Here is a 14,403-nt window from a genome sequence, read left to right as displayed (position 1 = left end):
GTAAGAAAGATAAAACACTCACGACATACACCGAGCCGAGCCTTGGTTGCAAGGAGCCCAGGCACCCTCGGCCAGGTCACACTGGCTATACAAGGAGATAAGGTGAGCAAAGTACAAGAATTAAAATAAGTAATTAAAAATTCAAATCCAAGTCAAAAGATGCATGGAGGTAGCAGCTGCCCAGTCACAGGCCGCAGCCAGGGTAAATACCCAGCACCAAAAAAGGAAATTAAATTGTGTAGTAAAAAACAGCCAACAAGGTAATCAGGGTAAACAAATAAAAGAAAGCACTGGATACGAATTGCCATTTTGTTTGTATCCGAGTGTTTTGAGCCCTTCGATGTCCTTGATAGAGTCGATTTTATGGTATAGCTGTGTGTCGTCAATATTTTGGTGGATGTCAATGTTTTTGTGTGGCTAGGAGGGCTCCCAGCGGCTCCATGTATAGATTGAAGATCACTCGGGAGAGGAAGGAACCATGCTGGACTCCATAGGTGATGGGTAGCATTGGTGATCTAAATAAGTCAATCTGAACAAACTGCTGGCTGCTGGCAAGGTAGTATAAAAATGGAGATGGACTGGTTACCCCTCCCTACGTCCACTCGATTGGTTTTGGCCAACATTATTTATACTGTGTGAGTTTATCATTTTTGACTGTATAAAAACAAGCCCATGCATTACAACAGAAATTGTATTCAATACTTAAAACAAACAGGTAAAAAACAGATTCTTTTGGTTATGAATTGTAAACCAAGGAAGTACTGTTTAGCTTCTTTTCATCCCAAAAAATATGTTCGGTGTGGTTAGTAAGTGACTTGAATTCTTGTATAACATATATGATGTTTTTTTAAATTAGTGATACAGAACAAAAAACTGCCAAAAGCCTTGTTCTTCGAAGACACTTCTTGTTTACAGATAGTGACATTAGGAAACAAAGTCATACACAAGTCATAAAGCCAATTTTGAATGGAGATCCCTAAAGTCTGGCCTCCAGGTGAGTGAGGCACTTGAGTCAGGCCTCAAAGATAGTCTACATATGTTTCAGCCCCTGTGTCTATTAGGCCTTATCTCTAACGCTTTCTGACTGTACTTTATTGGGCCTTCTTCAGGACAGAAGTGTTTCTTTGTGTCATGACGCAATCACGAGACCCCATTAGAATTCTCAGTGTCTTTACACTGATTTTCGATGCGTTTGGACTTGGGCTAACATATCAAGACTAATTGCTTCTGTCTCGACTCCACAGATTTTCTTCTGACCGTTATCTGTTCTTGTAGGTTGTGTTTCAACCTGTTATATTCATGTTGTTCAGAAAAAGTTGTTAAAAAAAGTCTGCTCTCCCCAGACTGGGGTAACGATCGTAAATTCAATCAGAGCTGTGCCCACACAGAGAGCAGACTCTTTTGAACATCTTTTTCTGAACCATTATGATGTCATCTTTGATGTCATGGGCGTTAGTCCTTGCAGTGCACACGGGTAGCGTGAGTTATGGTTGCTTAGCTTACCATAACTGGCGTAGTTCTGGGGTTTTACCTGTAACCATAACGTCCCTGTAACAACGTTTTTTTGTCAGTGAATTTCATTGGTTTTTAGCAGGATAACCTTAGTTTGTAAAGAAGAACTGTGCAACATAGTGCAACTGCTTGCACCATGTTAATGTGGACAGCAGTCGGAGACCAGGCGTCTGTTTGCGAACATCGTGTGGCATCCAACCTGCTGAGGAAGGCAGGTGCTCTCTTACATAGTGGTACCAATCACCAAACGCAAAGAACATAGACAAACAGCACGATGTGCAGGAATTGCCAGGGAAAATAGAGTAGGTTTGCAAATTGTCCACCTATGACGCAAACAGGACAAAGGCATAGGGAGTACACCACAATGGAATGCATCAACAACAAAAGTGACGTCTGCCTTCACCAATCTTACTGCACTGCTACTGTAAAGGGGAACAAAGAACAAACGGCCAGAGTAACGACTGGAAAGTGCTAAGACCTGAACATTACTACAATGTGGTAAGGACCCTAAACTTTGCAAAATAATTGCACAAGTGCTGCAGTATGCAATATGACGGAAGCATAACGTGTCTTTGTGTAACGCAGCAATGGCAGGAGTGGCAGGAAGAAAATTTCTCTCAGGACGCAATTACTTTCTTTAGTAACCCCATTGGTACGCACAGTGCTGTGAACCATAAATTATGTAATATATATTGCTGCATGTACACCAAACACATTCTCTTTTCGGTATGAGAACATATTGGAAAGGAAAGCAAGGCAGTACAAGCAGCAACCCTTCCACAGCAGCATACCTGCAAGGGAAAGGAAAGAAACTCTGTGCATAGGGAAATGGACTGCGTGGAAGTCAAAGTGGAGAAATTGGTGAACAGTTGTGCCACTTTAAAAGTTGCGTACAAGGGTAAGATTTGGACAAAATTACACAGCACTGGCACACCTGCACGTGTACTCCTTGCCCATGTCAGTGCCCGCCATTCCCTCAAAAACTGTTTCATGGGAGACTTTAGGGTAATACATCAATCTCTTCCTCCCCTCACAAGCAAGTTGTGCAAATCCCCATTTCCCGACAATAAGTCCTTCTGCTACCCCTTCCTTTCCAAATGGGGTGTATGCATGTGTACAAGGAAACAGTAATAATGAGAATGTTGCTGAGTGTTTGTGTGGTATTCTTTTTTACCTGAAATGGGGTTCTGACTCAACGGCACACAATCCTAATTGCAATGACCGCAAGTAAGAAAAAGGTAGATGTCCTATGGAAACTGCAGCTCTCTGGCCTATCCACAATGACAATGGAGGTATCCGTGTGCCGCCAGCAGGCTCCGCATGTCTGCATGTTCTCCACCACCTATTAATGCGTGTGGGACCGGACATTTGTGCGTAGTGCAAGTACCCGCATGTGTATCTGTTCCTCTGTATCCTGGGGACATCGCCAATGTGCAGCATATGCAAAGGAACGATAAATAGGGTGGGGCGTCCGACCACGTCCTACAGGTAGCTATACAGATAAACATCCCATCAGCTGTACCCGAAAAAATAGCCAGCATCTCCCTAAATGGTTGGCAAACGTGTGGTGCACTTTTAGTCAGTAGAGAAATGGCAACGGTGTGCATAGGACACCCATGCACGTGCGCACAAGGTATTCTGCCCAAAACACGTCCAGAGGACAGCCGGTCCAAAAGAGAACAGTGGTGACGTCACCATCCGGCCGCACCCACGCTGCAAGTCAGCCCTTATTCCAGAGACAGGAGCTGGACCCTCAAACAGCAGGAAAGCGCATGGTTCAGCAATGTACGGAGTGTTTTTCCGAAAGTACATGCTTACAAAGACACCACTATGTGCCATTGCACATGTATGTTTTGGAACAATGTAGGCCTGCTTTCCAGGTGAAAGTTGTCCACAGGAACCCTACAAAAGGGCACACCCCAAAGGTGCTGTGCAATCTGTTTGCAGCTTTTCAGAACAGATTAGCAGCTCACATAGGTTTGCAACTAATAGCAACCATATCAGTCCAGTTGAGTATGCACAGTAATGGAGAAAATTATGAACGGACCTTGCTGTGACCCACACCCGCAGCTGCGATAGTCCCCATTGTCCCAATCTCATGGGCAGCAAGCGAAAAAGGGGATTACGTGCACATGTGTTTCCCCAAGGACGGCGAGGGCCATGTCCCAATGAAGCAGAAACATTCCTTCTTCCCTTTCCAGTTTCTTCTTTGCAGCATGCCGTCACTGCGTACTGTTAAAAAGTTCCACACGCTTCCACGAATGACATTGAAGAGCTCTCCATATAACAGTGTCAGTTCTCTACAACAGTCCTCTGCGTACACACTCCTCCCAGAAACATTATTGCACAATCCCTGTGGCTCCACAGTCCCATTTCCATTGCCGCCATCCTGAAAATCCCTTTATATAGCTTTCCTGCTGCATGCGAGCAGGGGGCAATAACTTGCAATCAGTGTAGGGGGAGTTCGTTGAAAGGGGAGGCTCTTAAAATAGAGTTTTTTAGATGCTTCTAGAGGGACACCTTTTCTTCACTTTTTATTTGATTTTGTGTTTTCTTGTGCAGACATTGTTACAATAAACTCTTCACTGCATCGTGTAGATGGGAAACAAAAAAAAAGCATTACCAATGGGCGACAAAGAAATGCCATTTGCTTGGAAAAAATCTGTATTTCCATAACTAATGAGATCATTGATGCAGAAGAACATCCCAGCATCCGACAAAAAAGTATTCATGCTTCTGTTGATGAAACACCTTCCTGCGTCTGGCTCGGAACAACATCCATGAGCAGTGGCCCATACTCTTCGTGGTGTTATGGATGAGAAAAGCACCTTGGTAGTGGGAAAAAGCCTCTTCACTAGATTTAGCAGCCACTTCTATTGACGGAACAAGCCTAAACAAAACATGTAACCTCTATACATGCCGCCGTAGCGGATAACGATAATATCGGCTCTAGCAAAAGTGGCCAGGTCTTTGCAAAGTGCATCCATGTTGGCGAAACTGAGCTCGTAGACACCTTTCCACAATGCAACAACTCCTTCCAACCCGAAATTGCAATCAAAGTTTCTTTCCAGGGCATACTTGTGCAGATCTATTAGAAAGGCATAACCTATAGGCAACACAATGGGTTTCGCCATGTCAGGCAGCCTCACTGTGCAGAATATAATGTACAGCAGTTTGAATGCTCCTTCCTGTGAACCACACCCACAGTACCTGATTGGATAATCACGAAAGTCCCATGGGCATTGGACAGCAACATAAAAAGCACAGATTGCGGCACGTGCAGTGCCCAAAGTAATGCGAGGGCTGCACCCCAGTAAAGCAGGTGCAGTCTTTCTTCCCTTTCCACTACCTTTTGTCCGACACAACCTCTTAAGGTACAGGTGAATGGGCACACATGAGTCCACCAATGCCATCCAAGATGTTATCCTCTAACACTGTCAGTTCTGCACAACACTTCATAGGTACCGTTACAAATTCAGCCTGCTAGTGCACTGTCACTTGACAGCACGTCCAGTAGAAAGTTCAGTAAAAGATTACAAGATTTGTGCATCCACTTTCATCCACTTGCGCACCCATCACCCAAAATGGAGGAACGGAAACTTTTTCTGCACTATGTGTATGACTGTGTTATAAGTGCCTCTGCGCACGGTATCTGCAACTAAGCGGCCATTGCGTTCTTTAAAAGCATACTGTTTTTTTTCCCATCCCCTACCATGAAGTGGCACTTCAGTGATATGTGCTTGTAACGTTCTCATTTACCCATATCCTAAAGTGTTATATCGACACAGGAACTCCCGGCTTTGCTTCCGGCAATGCTACAAAATGTTTTCCACACTAACCCACCTCCTACATAAATTGTAAAAAAATTCCATCAATAGCGGCATTGAATGTATCTTACCAAGCGAAAGCAACTTTCCAAAAGATCATTGTCTGCACAGCTGTACTTCTGTGTAGGCTGGACTATTGCAACAGGCGCTTTTTAAATCTGCCACCTTATACACTCTGCCCTCTGGAACACATCCAGAAGAGGAGTGCGCGACTTGGGACGGTATCTCTCCTGCACTGAAATGTCGCCAATAGCTCCCAGTGGCTGCGAGGAATAAAGTGAGAAGACTCTCCATTATGCAGAAAGCCTTCTGGCCCCTGGGACGTCAATACCTTCAACTGTAACTCCCTATACATCTGCGTGGGCAAGCTCTTCCCTCAGCCATCTCCAATTCCCTCAGGGTCAGGCACTTCTGCAAAAAAAACAGTTGGTGGTAGATGTTCTTTTTCACCTGGGGCCGCCCTCTGCAACAGCCTCCCTGCCTCCCTGACATGTGGGGGGAACCATTGCCCGGTTCCGGAAGCACCTCAAAGCCTTTCTCTTAGCGTCTGCTGTTTCTGCTCCTCTCCCCGGCTAACTGCCTGACATTAACTGATTCTGCACTATTTACCTGGTGACTCTGTGATGTCGGACCCATGTCACCTCCCCCCGCCAGGCGAACCCCTAGACTGACTTTCTAGCAAATCCTGCACTTGAGGACTGTTTTCTGTATGCCTAACAGTGCAACCACCACCTCTTGTGTGCACTTGGCACAATTGGCCCGCATTTTTACTTATTGTCATTTGTTCTTCTTCCCATGTACTGTACCTTCCCCTCCCTCCACCCATGCAGTTGGGCGACCTAAGTTACACCTGGCCTAGTAAGTTCATTGTCTCTGTCTCGCCTCTGTTTCACCTCCCTTGCCTCGTTGTGCTTTGCTAGACGCTTGAGTAGGCGCATTACGAATGCCGTAGCATACAATTGCACATCATATATCTTAAACACAATGCATGCAAAACAGTAGGATGCCTGCCACTTACTGTGTAGACTGCAAAGTTGTTTTTTGTTTTGCGCGGTACCCCACTTACTGCACACTTTTCAATGTATAACAGGATAGGGGTTTGGGTCTGTAGTACTGTCTCAGAAAGCAAAAGTTCTTTTTTTTGTTGGTTCTGTTTTTGTTATGTACGTGCTTGCATACAAATATTTTGTTTTTATCTCTTTCGATGAGTTTCTGTTTGCTTCTCCTCCTGACTTTTGTACAGACTGAACGTCAACGCTTCTCTTACATTTCTACAGGATTGTATGCAACGCTGCGTGCAGAGTGGCAAACAAAACAGCATTGAGGTAAAAAAAAAGAAAATTCCTTGGAACCACTGCAAATCTTGCTCGTTAATGCTGTCATAGTCGCTGCAGAACATCCCAGCACTGCACATAAAGTCACACATGCTTCTGTTTGTGAAACACCTCCCGATCTCTGGCTGTGGGAAAATTACACTGGCGTGGTCTCATGCACCTCTTGGTGGCATGGAGGAGAAAATCACTTTGGCAGTAGGAAAAATCTGCATCACTGCTGTCAGCAACTTCTTGAGGTGACGGAGCAAACATGACCACGACATGTACCCCAAATGTAGTGTTCCATAATGCACAACCACAACATCCACACTACTGACAGACGCCACACATGTACAAAGGAGAACCATGGCTCCGAAACCCCACTCATACACTGTGCTCCAAAAAGCCTCCACTCCTTCCAACTGAAAGTTAGTATCAAAGCCTCTTTCCACGGCATACCTGTGCAGATCTTGCACAAAGGTATCACCCACGAAGATCACTCTGCGTCTGTTCATCTCTGTCAAACTCACTGAATCGAGGTTTGGGGAAATATATCACCCCCTTCCTTTAAACCACACCCTCGACAACTGATTGGATAATCCCCACAGCTCCATTTACAAAGGCACCACGCTCAGAATGGCAGATTGTAGCACATGTGCTTTCTCAGCTACAGCGAGGGCCACATCCCAGTAAAGCACAGACGCTCCTTACTCCATTTCCACTATTGTATATGCAACACTACCGCATTAGGTAGTATTCAATAGTCGCACATGCATGTACCGTTCACATCCAAGACCTCTGCATCAAACGCTATCATTCCTGCACTGCACTGCAGACATACCTTTACACACTCACAGTACAGGTCTTGTGTCATGTGAAAGCATCTCCAAGTATCAGCTCTCCAAACCGATGCACGCTTTCAGCGTCCACATTCACCCAGAGCGGCACCCAGCACCACGAACTACAGGTAGCCATAGTTTTTTTCCTCCCAGCACTCCACCAACTCCAATGATAAAATATAAAATACTTGAAAGTGCAGTACAGTAGTTAGTAACCTGTGCAATGCACACCACTCAAGCACATACACTATGCAGTTGAACCCTATGCACTGGTACACACACACATTCTCATCACAGCACTCAGTAGACACAGTGCAGAACTGTTCACTCTATAAGCTCCTGCCATGCACTGGAAAATGTACCAATTGCAAACAATGAGCATACCCATGCAATCAACAATGCATGAAACACTCACAAACAACACACACAACACAACAATCTGAGGAGTAGTTGCAAGCAACCAACATAGCTGTTTGTGTAAGGCTTCCAGCCATGCATCCAATACGCTAGGCCCTCACCACACACAGCACACCCTAGTGCACCCCACGTTGTACTCCTCATGTCATGTGTAATGCATTCCCCATCTGCAATAGCACCTGCCACCTTTCACCATGGCAACATCTTTGCATGCATGGCTCCATGACATTGCATTGGCTGTGCTGAACAGTATGTGAGTGTCTCTGTACATTGTCCATATTGCAACTTTCCGATGCTGCTGACTTCCTTTCATGGTGCAATATGTTAAAACACTTCCTCAAGCAAGGGTCTTGTAAAGGCCATCCCATAGCAAATGGAAATGCTAACATATGGTCCCCTAATCTGCAACACATGCAATGACCTACACCATGTGCTCGTGAACGCATAGCATCTCATTTTGGTTGTTCCACCAAGTGTAAAATGCTCACTGCACCCATTATTCAAAGGTCACCATCCTTTGAGAGATGCAGAGTCAACTCTGCATGGATGCAGTATGGTGTGCTGGCTGTCGTCAAGGGATAGGCTCTTGGGTGCATGACCAACAGCCTACGGCCCTTGGCCATGTACTCAATAGTGTAGGCCTTACCTACACCCAGCACAACATAATGGCCTCATGATAATGGAACATTTGCCACATTCCACAATCCACAAATGTAACATATGATGGGTGGTGCAAAGGCCAACTCATTCCAAAACGCAAATAGTGCCATGTGCCTCCCTAACGTCCAAGGTGGTGACACCATATGGTACCGGATGCATATCAGGTCACTTGTGCTGTTCTACCACATCTACAAGGTCCGGCAGAACCATTTTCTGAACGGCACAACCATCGGAGACATGCATACTTAAAACTGCATTTCTGCGTTATGGTAGCGTGCTATGGTGCAGGCCTAGGCTCTTCGGTGCCTGGCCTACAGGTTACGGCCTTTTGTCATACACCCAACAGTGTAGGCCTTGGCCACACCAGTCTCCCCGATGTGCGTGTCCCAAATCCTCATATCCTGGAACTGTACATGTGCTGGATAGGAAGTGCTTGTTTATTTTGATCATTGTTAAGATTCCTACAGATTTGCTGACAGACGTGTCCTACTGTCTCTAATGATGGCCCCAGCAGCACTATAAACACATTCACAGTTGACACTGGCTGCAGCGCACACCAGATATTTGATCTCCAGCCTGCTTCGTGCTGTCTGCTGACTCCACCATTTTACTGTGGCAATAAAGCAAAGGCTTGTAGTGTGTTGTCAACAGTGTATTGCCTGTTTAATATTGCTCAATCATTTTCTCTCCTGTCCTTGGTACAGATAATTGTTCTGTTGGCTGTATTTTGAATCCAAATTTGGCTAAGCCTTTCCGAAAAGGGTTCTTTGCTTTGAACTGAATTTGGGACGAAGAAGAAGAAGAAGAAGAAGAAGAAGAAGAAGAAGAAGAAGAAGAAGAAGAAGAAGAAGAAGAAGAAGAAGAAGAAGAAGAAGAAGAAGGAGGAGAAGAAGAAGAAGAAGAAGAAGAAGAAGAAGGAGGAGAAGAAGGAGAAGAAGAAGAAGAAGAAGAAGAAGAAGAAGAAGAAGAAGAAGAAGAAGAAGAAGAAGAATGAGAAGAAGAAGAAGAGGAGGAAGAAGAAGAAGAAGAAGAAGAAGAGGAGGAAGAAGAAGAAGAAGAAGAAGAAGAAGAAGAAGAAGAAGAAGAAGAAGAAGAAGAAGAAGAAGAAGAAGAAGAAGAAGAAGACAGACTTGAACTTGTGCTGCTGTGCGCACTTGTTAAAGATGGAGACTTTGGGGAGGCTTGTGATAGCCAGTTATCCTTGCAAGAGTGTCTTGTGCCTTTTTCCCTAGTGGGCTGTATTCTTTCTTGTGTGAGCTTGCAGGGGATACCTTCACAAGGAAGGTGATCGCAGCGATGGGTCTATGTGTCGTGCCACTGGGGACTGCTCTCTTTGGGGTGGAGTAAAAGGACATTGATTCCGTGCTTCATCTTGGTGCTTTATCACATACTCAGCCATATATGTCTGCTGTTCAGAAGAGGCTTTGAAGCATGTATAGGGTTCAGTTCCATTGGGTGGAAACCTACTGTGTGAGTCCAGGCTGGCAAAGACAGTTCACCGTTTGCAAGCAATTCATGAAAAATACTACTGTGGCAAAATATGAACATTGATCACTAATAATAAAGGTGAATAAAACATGTAGAAATGTATGTAAAATACAAAAGTGACCCCACAAAATTAATATCGATCAGAGAAATAATAATACTGTACATACAAAATATTTTTCAAAAATAGTAATAGAAGAAAAATCTAATATTCCTAACACAAAATAAATGTATCAATATTCTGATTATTTTATAAAACCATGATTAATTAATAATTAATAAGTGACAAATTAAATAACAGCTTTTTATTGCATTTCATTGATAATAAAAAAAGAAAAAGAAATCACTGCAAAGTGTAAAACATCAGATGTATTGCATATATAGATATTTTAACACCATTTTGATAGCATGCACACTTAAAATGGAAAAAAAGGGCATGACAATGGATAACCTGCCAGCAGAATGAACTAAGAAATGGCTGAACAACCAAAATGTCCTATGGTCCTCTCAGCTCCATTTTAGAATTCACCCTCTATCCCTTCCCATTCCCCCAATACCCCGCCACCGAGGCCAAGTCTGCAATTGCCCTACTCCCCCTGCCTCCTCTGTTGTACTGCCCACTGCCTCCTCTGTTGTACTGCCCCCTGCCTCCTCTGTTGTACTGCCCCCTGTGCACCCACAAACAAATGATATATTGCAAAGTCCCAATCAATTTAAATCAACATGTGTGTGTGGGTAGCCCAACTACCTCTACCCCCACCATCTGATCTACCCGGCCCCCTCTACCCCCACCATCTGATCTACCCGGTCCCAAAAAGTTTGAAAAAATAAAGGAAATACGCCAGTAAGTCACACATTGGTTATACTACATGTAGTATGTAATGACATGTGTTTTACTATGGAAAATGTGAGGGTGACGCAAGGATGCCTCTAAATTCTTTCAGTCACGTGGATATAGTCAATCTAACTCCCAAGGCAGCTACAAGAGAAAAGCAGGAAGTGTAAGCATTAAGCCGCAAGCACCCATTTCACTGGCTGGACCGGGTGGTAACAGCCACAGGCCCGAGTTAAAAGGCCTGAGCATAGCGAGGGCCTTTAATGAGGGTCCTGGTGCCGTTACTACCCAGTCCAACCCATAGAACAGGTGCTTATGGCTATTAGCACCCAGGTTTGTAATCTGGAATCCCAGGGTACTAAGAGCAAAGTATTTTGTTTCAAGAAACGGGACGCCTCACAGCGTCCAACTGATTGAAACACAATACTTACTTAAGATGTCCACCATGGAACAGGAAGGCGGGGATCCACCTCTTCCATTTCCATACCAGCCAGCAGGGACACGGAGCGGCAGCAGCGGAGGCAGCGGGTGCCACTGCCGCTGAAGCAACCAGGTAAGTGGGGCTGGCCATGGGAGAAACAGGAAATTCAAAGGAAAAATCATCACCAAACAACATGCTATTCTCTCCAAACCACCCACAGCACCCAGCCCCTTACTGACCACTCCAGCACCCCGTCCAGCTTCCACCCTGTCTGTGACATGGACGTCACCATGACTGTCAAGTGCCTTAAGCCATCACGATGCAAAGGCAACACCTGCCCTGACCCAATCATCAAAGACTGTGCCGAAACACTCATATCCCTCTTCACAGCTATCATCAACACTTCCTTCTCCACCAACTCAGTGCCAACTTCCTTGAAGGAAGCATGGGTCCTATGACTCCTTACTAAACCCTCCCTCAACACCTACATCCTGACAAATTACCACCCTATTACCAATGTTCGCTACCTCCTGAAGATCATGGATCGTGTTGCCTATATCCAGGTCCAACAGTATCTTGAGGAAAACAATATCCTGGGCACTCGAACAGGAAATTGGTTGGGAGGGTGGGGGAAAGATGGTGGGGCGAGGGAAGCAGGCGCTAAGTTGCTCGGAACACGGGTTTGGATCGTGGGATTCAGCCCACGAGTCAAGCAACCTGATTGGTTGCTGCCCCCACCCTGGGCGCTAATAAACATTTTAGCCTGCTTGCTATATGCAGTGCATGGCAAGCTTGTCTCCGTCTTCGATTTGACCTGAAAGTAATTGGTTTGTGGGAAACAATTTTGGGAAACAGTGTTTTGTTGGGATACTTCTCAACGCCCACTTCCTTCATTCGATGGGTAGGGTTAGCAAAAGGTGTTCTTCAGTCACAGCTGAATGTGGAGAGGGAATACACAGCACCTTTCGAGCACCCTTACATGTGCTAATCAGTGCATATGAGTGCTTTGAGTATTGCAAAACCTGATTTGCAGGCATTTATGGAGCTATTGAAAAAGCTGGCGTGAAGTTTGCAAAGTTTAGAACTTCAAAAAGTGTGCGAAGGTGAAGTGCCACAACTTGTCACAACCACACTCAGGACTTGTGTTCATGGGTGCCCTCCACTTTATACAGGGCTGATGCTTCCAGTTTGCATTGTCCCAGTTCTAAATGTTGGTGGGGCATAAGGTGGGAGCGTGTAGACTGGCTGCACATCACCAGACACATATACATAGATAGGCTTTAATATTTCCCACAAGCACCAGCCTGGTCTTTTACCCCATCAGCTGTGTGCACCGCTGAACCACTCAGTGATCTTCTGCCATGTGCACTGGTGCTGAGTAAGATCTTCTAATAGGACCCTCTGGGTCCTCTTAGAAGGACCCGAGTGAGGCTTCTTAGGGTCCCCGTTTTATGAGTTGCTTCTGCATTCAGCCTCCGCTTTCAAACATTTGATTTGTGGTGAACTGTTGGAGTCTCTTTTTTTGGGGCACCCCTAAAGAGTCTAAGTGGACCTCTTCATCTCTATAAATGCCCAGTATTTGCTTACCTGAGCACTTGCAGTCACTTTGCTTGAAAGCTCTTTGCTGGTTGTGATGTTAGAGATAGTACTAACATGTCATCTTGTGGCTGATGTGAGCACTCATTGGCATGTATGCATGGTCCAACCCCAGAGAAAGGCATGCCATCATAAACACAGCCCGCACCAGTACACCACAGGGTCTGCAACGGGGCCTCTTACCATAGACAAATAGGGTGACTGGCCCCATGAGCCCCCGCCCCACATCCCAGTGCACCCCAGTACGCCCCTTGTTTGGCCTGCTTTGATAGGCATGCAGTACGTGACTGTAGTGGGAATGAGGCATTTGTTGTAGGTCAGAATCAGACACAGGAGGGGCATTGGGTCGGACTGCTTCTCCAGTTTTCATGGAGACTTGCGCGTCTTCTACGCCGGGCTCACCTTCGGTCGGTCGAGGCTTTCGCTCCTCCTCCTGGCAGCTGACCTGGCAGGGCGAATCACTTACGCAACCTCTCAGCTGGGCTCTACAACGGTCATTTGAAGCCCCCCTGCCTCATTCTTGCAGCTTGTTAGGCCAGGTGGAGTCACCTATGCCACTGGTCAGTTGGGTTCCGTGTCGGTCCTCTGAGATACTTCTGCCTCGCTTTTGCAGTGTGACGAATCAATGTCCAGGGTACCAGTGGTCATGGGCTGAATATCGGTTTCTAAACCATCAATCAGCCCCACACCTATAGTACACGAGAAGGGATCCGAACAGATTGGAATAACAAGCAAATTATAAACCTTCTTGTCCACTTTCGGTAACATGGACAGAACAGAAGGCTTATCTCTGAAAGGTCATGAATTGTTGGTTAGTAGCAACACAGCAAAAATTCAATTATTACCCAATGATAAAAGGGACTGTCCAGTCAAGGTTGTATCCAAAATATCTACTTTATTCATATCACAAGAGACAGTCTAACAACACTACGAAATACAACCCTCCCTGTAAGGGAATGTAGAGGACAGACAGTTTCAAAGAAGGAAAAGGGATGCACTCTGGATACTGACAGGAGGGTAGTCGGGAAGGTTAATAACCACAACAGTTTAGGTTTACTTGGCTTCAGCACAAAGGGGACAATGGGTCTTAATGGGTCTTTAGGGGGCTTCTGGGAAGGACTAGGGGGGGGGAGTAGAACCAAAATGTACATTGTGCTGTATGTGTTCCTGGTGCTCAAAAGGTTCAAATCGGTTTCAGGGCGCTTTGCAGGTTTCTGTGACAGAGTTTAAGACAGGAGTGAGCTGCGGGTATCAGGCGGCAAGACGGTTCAGAGAGCGAAGCTGGGCGAATGGCTGCAGGCTGGCCTACATGGTGGCTCGGGGTCAGGAATCGCTCTCAGTGCTGATCAGTGGTTCTGAAGCACTGGTCAAAACGTCTTGGATATCTTTAAGCGACGGCGGCCAGGGTCGGACTGGGACAAGAAATAGGCCCGGACACCCCAAAAGAAGTGGCCCACCCCTCGCCTCAAAAAAGCAGCCCACCCCTCACCTCAAAAAA

This window comes from Ambystoma mexicanum, chromosome 9, assembly GCF_040938575.1.
Source record: "Ambystoma mexicanum isolate Mex_15411 chromosome 9, UKY_AmexF1_1, whole genome shotgun sequence".
NCBI classification, from domain to species: Eukaryota; Metazoa; Chordata; class Amphibia; order Caudata; family Ambystomatidae; genus Ambystoma; species Ambystoma mexicanum.
This window is presented reverse-complemented; position numbering follows the sequence as displayed.